At 45.1% G+C, this 6,174-nt stretch overlaps 1 pseudogene; it reads left to right on the top strand.

Annotated features, from left to right (window-relative positions):
- The first annotated feature begins 4,401 nt into the window (after nt 1-4,401).
- The window catches only part of LOC108799407, a 9,246-nt pseudogene continuing 7,473 nt past the window's right edge, over nt 4,402-6,174 (top strand).

Below are 6,174 nucleotides of genomic sequence, written 5' to 3' on the forward strand. Positions count from 1 at the left end.
TTATAGTAATATGTGGGAGTTACGCCATCCCACAGGTCAACCAACAGGGTCAAAGACCTAGCACCTGGAAGAAGATGTGGGCACCGGCGCGGGAGCTCACGGACATCACATTGCTGAAGCAGAGTTGAGTATTTGCTGACTTTAGTTCTACTTTAATGTTATCTCAATCAATCTTATAATTCCATTATCAGGACTTGTTACACTAGTGATGCTTTTCAATGTCATCAACTCATCAGCAAAAGGATCAGAAAATGTGTGTGCAAAAAGTTTGTGCGGAATATATTTTCTAAAGTTTCTGTTTAAATATAGAACTCCCTAAAAGAATAGTAACCGTTCTGCTTTTAAACAAACCATCTCATTGGTTCAACTGACCCAAACATTTAAGTTTATGCAAAATCGTTTCATGCTGAGCTCATGTTTAAATACAGAGCAGTCTCTAAGAATCAGTACAACCTAATCCCAAACTCAGCTTTAGACATGACACATCTCCTGTGGTTACTTTTTATTGTTTCTTTAGTACAATGTGTGTTTCCTTTTATATTATTTACTCATTTGAAAATTCCTTGTGAACTAATCTATAAGACATGTAATAGCTAACAAGATAAACTTTCTTTATTTACAGATGTCACATCACAAATCACAATGGTGGAGTCTGGTCCTGGGACTGTGAAACCAACAGAGACTCTGGAGCTGACCTGTAAAGTGTCCGGAGCCTCCCTCACTGACAGCACTAACATGCTCTGTGTGCACTGGACCCGACAATCTGTAGGGAAACATCTGGAGTGGTTGGGGAGAATATGTTATAATGCACAGATAGATTATGCCACTTCTGTTCAGGGACGACTGACTCTGTCCAGAGACACAAATAAAGGGGAAGTGTATTTCAAATTCACTGGAATGAAAACTGAAGAATCCGGCACATATTATTGTGCAAGAGACACACAGTGTGACAAACTCATTAAGGATAAGTGCAAAAACTGATTTACAGCTGAAAAAATGCATTGGCAATTGAACAACAACAACATGGATATATTTTTTTTAATTTAGGGTGTGTGTCAACAGGCCTTGGGCTTGAGCCTCCCTCACTGACAGCACTAACATGCATGCTGTGCATTAGATCTGACAGAAAACAGATGAAGTGATTGGGGACAATAAGTTATAAAGGAGGCAAAGCTTATGCTACTCTGTTCAGGTATACCTGACGCTGTCCAGAGACACGAATAAAGGAAACGTGTTTCTTAAACTCACTGGATTGAAATCCGGCACATATACTGCTTCAGAGAAGAACAATGAACATGGGAGAATCTTAGCAAACCCCCGACAAGGCTAAATAATAGACATGTGCGATTCGGTTCGTTCCGAAATTCGTTTCGAACAAATTTTCGGAAATTCGGAGATTCGGATGCATCCGAATTACAGCTAAGACGAATGCAAACAAATCCGAATTCCTGATTTCCCCAAATTCGTTAGCGGTAGTCCAGCCGAATTTTGTTGCAGCAAAATGACATTATGAAAAAAAAAAATTACAACATTTTCCTTCTACAACAACTCTTTGGTTAAAGGTTCAGAGTCAATAGTGTAGTGGTTAGACTACAGGTTTGCCATTGTCAAGGTTGCAGGTTCTAATCCACGGCAGTAATAATTCTATATAATGGATCTAATGGAAGGTTCTAATAATGGATGAAGTTTATTTTTTTCCTTTGCTTTTGAATTGGCATTCTCCTAACATTCCTAACATTCGACCTAAAGGGTCTGGTATGAATTGGGGGGGAACCTCATGTTTTTTTTTTTTTAGCTTCTATGGTTAAAAGTTCAGAGGCAATAGTGTAGTGGTTAGAGTACAGGTTTGCCATTGTTAAGGTTGCAGGTTCTAATCCAAGGCAGGGAGAATAATGGATAAAGTTTTGTTTTCTTTTCTTTGCTTTTGAATTGGCATTCTCCTAACATTCCTACCAGACCTAAAGGGTCTGGTATGAATTGGGGGGGAACCTCAGGCTTTTTTTTTTCATCTTTTGCAGACTGGAAAAAAAAAAAAATGTCATTTTTTTTCTTCCCCTAATGTCATTTTGCTGCAACGAAATTCGTCCAATAACGAATTTCGGCCGAAACCGAAATCCAAATCCAAAAAACGAAACTAAACTAAATAATTTTTTTTTTTTTCAAAACGAAACTAAACTAAACAAATTTTTTGCTGGTGCACATGTCTACTAAATAAATAGTAAAAAAATCAATAGCGCACACTATTTTTTTTGAGGATGTGAGGATGTAGTCAACGGAGGATGCTGTTAGGGAGAGGTAAGTATGCATCTGGGTGGGGATAAAAGTTTAAGGTTAGATTAGGTAAGGGAGATAGGGGGGATAATATTATTTGTATTTTTATTAAGTGACCTACATTATATAGGAGCAAGAACTCCACAAATCATCATCTATATCTAAACCACAGCCTCTGTTCAATTTTAGAAAACCAATAACCCCTCCCAAGGAAAAAAAAACTCTGTGGACTCAGTAAACAGTAAAAAATCACTATGCTGGCATCATTTCTCACTATATACAATTTTCTAAAGCAAATCATTTTTGTAAATCTGTTGCAGAGTTTCTTAACTGAAGATGCTGCCAGTAACTGAACTTCCAATTGCAGTCTGATAATGTTAAGCAGTGGCGTCGCTACAGGGGGAAAGGGGGGCAATTGCCCCCAATAGGTTATTGCTTGCCCCCCCCCGTGTGCCCCCCCCTAACAGTGGCAGATCCGGGTGACAACGTGGGACCTATGCACCCGCTGCTTGTGCGGTGCAGTGCGGCCGGGCAGCCCAGTCAGAGCGGCAAAGGGAGAGGCTATTTTCTCAGGTGGGGGGAGGGGGGGAAATTGCCCAGCTCCCTTGAGAACCGAACAAGCAGCAGGTGCACAGGTCCCAATCAGGTCCCTCAACGTAACTCGGATCTGCCCTGTAGCCGGCTCCACGGCATGTAGCAGTGGAATTTGAACTATGTGTGTGACATCCCTCTCTTCGGCTGCCGAGGCACACCACTCCATCCTGAAAAATAAAATACTACTTACCTGACGCTCTCCATCGTGAGTTCCAGGTTGACAGGCTGCAATCTTCCTTACTCCTGCCCTTTGGAGCTACACGCTGACATGCTCTCCAGCACCTTCCCTTGTGTTGAATTACAAAAGTCTGCTTACTGCAAGTATGAGGGGGCTGCGGTGCCACGCCCCTTCATGCCCCACAAAAAAATTAGCCGGTCACAATGCGATGCAGTGCGTTCCTGCCAGAATCAGGCCGGAACGCACAGCATCTGGTGTGAACGTACCCTCAGGCCTGGTTAACACCTGCGCATTCTGAGGACAAGTGGCAATGTGTGCGATCGGCATTTATGTCTGTGGAAACGCGCCAAAACGCACTTGCTGTGCCATTGATTTCTAAAGGCACTCCAAATGCAGGCCAGCAAGTCGTGAGGTTTTCTGCTGCGTTTCCATGCATGCAAAAGCAGCAGAAAAATGCATCCCATGCATTGCACAAAATAGTGGAGGAGCCTTTTTGCTATGTTTGCTATGCAGATATGACTCAATTGAAATCAATGGAGCAGCGGGGCAAATGCGCGTTCGCGGGACATGCAGGTGTGAACCAGGCCGTATTCTTTACTCACAATTAGTTTGGGAGGGCCAATCAGGAAGCCGGGCCCTTTGTCTCTTAGGTCTGCAATTGGGTGCTGCCTCAGCCCATGCTGGGGCCTGGAGGCTGCCTAATTTGCATTAGTACAGACCACCCAGAACTGGAAGCAGCGGCAACGATGGCACAGACACGAGGATCTCTGAAGGAGAAGCTAGGTGAATACGCTGTTCCCCAGGGAGAGCTGGGGTTCAGTGCACACATTGAAGGCAGTGGACACAGAGGCGGCAGTGGAATACACAGTGGCACTTGGTTCTGTGAGACGTGGCACTGGATGTGGTGATAGGTGGTGCAGTGGGAGAGGAGAAAGGTGGCACTGGGAGCAGCGAGAGGTGGCAGTGGAAGAGGTGGCAGTGGAAGAGCCAGAGGGGGGGTCAGTGGGCACAGAGGCAGCTGTGCAAGAGCTGCGGGAGGAGCAGTGGACACAGAGGTGGCACAGTGGGAGAGGAGAGAAGTGGCACAGTGGGAGAAGAGAGAGGTGGCACAGTGCGGAAGTGATGGGAGGGGTCAGTGGACACAGAGGCGGTAGGGGAGATGTGGCAGGTAGAGTGCTTCCAAAGGCTGCCAGCAGTGGGAGGATCGCAGGGGGAGAGGTCAGGTAGTCTCTGTACCTCATAGCCAGGATTAGAAGTCAAGTGAGCTCTGTACCCCAGACTGGGATGAGAAGTCAGGTGTGGTCTGTACCCTATAGCTAGGATTAGAGGTCAGGTGAGCTGTGTACCCCATCGCTGGCATGGGAGGTCAGGTGAGCTCTGTACCCCATCGCTGGCATAGGAGTTCATGAGAATTGGCAGGGGGATGTGGAGACATTTTCATGAAATCCTAGGAGCAGCCCATTAATAGGAGCAGGCGCGGCCCGTGTGCTACTAGTGTGCCCAGAGACTTGCCCAGAGCTCTATGGCACCGAGGACCAGGATACGGGACCCAGCACCAGACCTCTATAGATAATGGTATTCTGCATTGCTGTATAATGTGTTGGTGGGATTTGTAGTGCTCCATAGCTGGTACCATTTTGCATTGCTGTATAATGATTTGCTGGGTTTGTAGTCCTCTATTGCTGGTGGTATTCTGCATTGCTGTATAATGTATTACTGGGATTTGTAGTGCTCTATAGCTGACGGTATTATTCTGCATTGCTGTATAATGTATTGCTGAACTTTGTAGTCTTCTATAGGTGGTGGTACTCTGCATTGCTGTATAATATATTGCTGGGATTTGTAGCGCTTTAAAGCTGGTGGTATTCTGCATTGCTAAAAAAACGACAAATACCGGCGCCGCCGGTTGCAAGAAAAGCCAACTTTGACGTTAGTGGATACACGAGAGAAGCAGCTCCCACCGGTCAAAAAGACCCTCGATCTGGGAAACAAAAAACAAAATAGAGCGCCTCCATAGTGTAAAGGGTAATTCATTTGTACGGCACACAGCTGAAATTATACTTACAAAAAGGTAGACCTTCCGAACTCACAGGGACAGAGGACGTTGATTTGTTTCATCCCGTTAGACTCCCGCTGCTAGAGATTTTAAATTGCATCGTCTCTTACATGCTTTTTATGACCGACCTTTTTGTAAGTATAATTTCAGCTGTGTGGCGTACAAATAAACCACCCTTTACACTATGGAGGCGCTCTGTTTTGTTTTTTGTTTCCCATTCTGTATTGCTTTATAATGTATTGTTGGGTTTTATAGTCCTCTATACCGTGGCAGAACTACCAGGGTCACATAGTTGCATAGTCTGACTGGGCCCTAGCATTCTGTCACTTGGGGGGCCCAGACAGGAGGAAGGGGGCCCTGGTAACCGCCGACATTGCAGGTTCCCGGCCCCCTACCTTAAGTCTGGGGCCCTCCATCCTTCACACTGTGCCTGGATCATGTGTATCACAAAGCTCTACAGCAAAAAAACATAGTATTGTGCAATGTGGATGACATACCGATTTTACTGACAGTAATGTGCCAAATGTTGTTTGGCAGAGATTCCATTGCTGCACACAAAAATGCCAGGATGTGTAAAAAAAAAAAAAAGGACAAACAACTGCAACGCAATGTATTATTACAATATTCTATTCTGTAAGCAACACCTTATTTTCTGGTAGTGCCCTTACCGACACCAGACTCTGGATCCGCCCCTGCCCGCTAAATTAGGCTGCCGCTCTGGGATTTGAATCCTGTATACCGCAATCGCCGGGCGCCGAGAGCTGACTTCATTGCGGATGGAATCAGCGCCTGGCGGTTGCGGTATTCAGGATTGTGGGCGGGATTGTACTACATGTCGCAACCACCGGGCAACAATGCCATCCGCAATTAAATCAACTATCGGTAGTTGCGACATGTTATCCAACGCCGCCTACAATCTCTGCGGTGCTGGGAGGAAATTACATCATTCCCAGCACTCTATGGTAGATAGTCGCACAGGAAGGAAAGATAGAGACATTAAACCACGCACCTGGCCCTGAGTCCAACCCATCTGTCTACATACACATACCTTTTTATTGTAATATATATATATATA

The sequence above is a fragment of the Nanorana parkeri genome, unplaced genomic scaffold (assembly GCF_000935625.1).
Source record: "Nanorana parkeri isolate BGI_ZX_2015 unplaced genomic scaffold, ASM93562v1 scaffold1716, whole genome shotgun sequence".
NCBI classification, from domain to species: Eukaryota; Metazoa; Chordata; class Amphibia; order Anura; family Dicroglossidae; genus Nanorana; species Nanorana parkeri.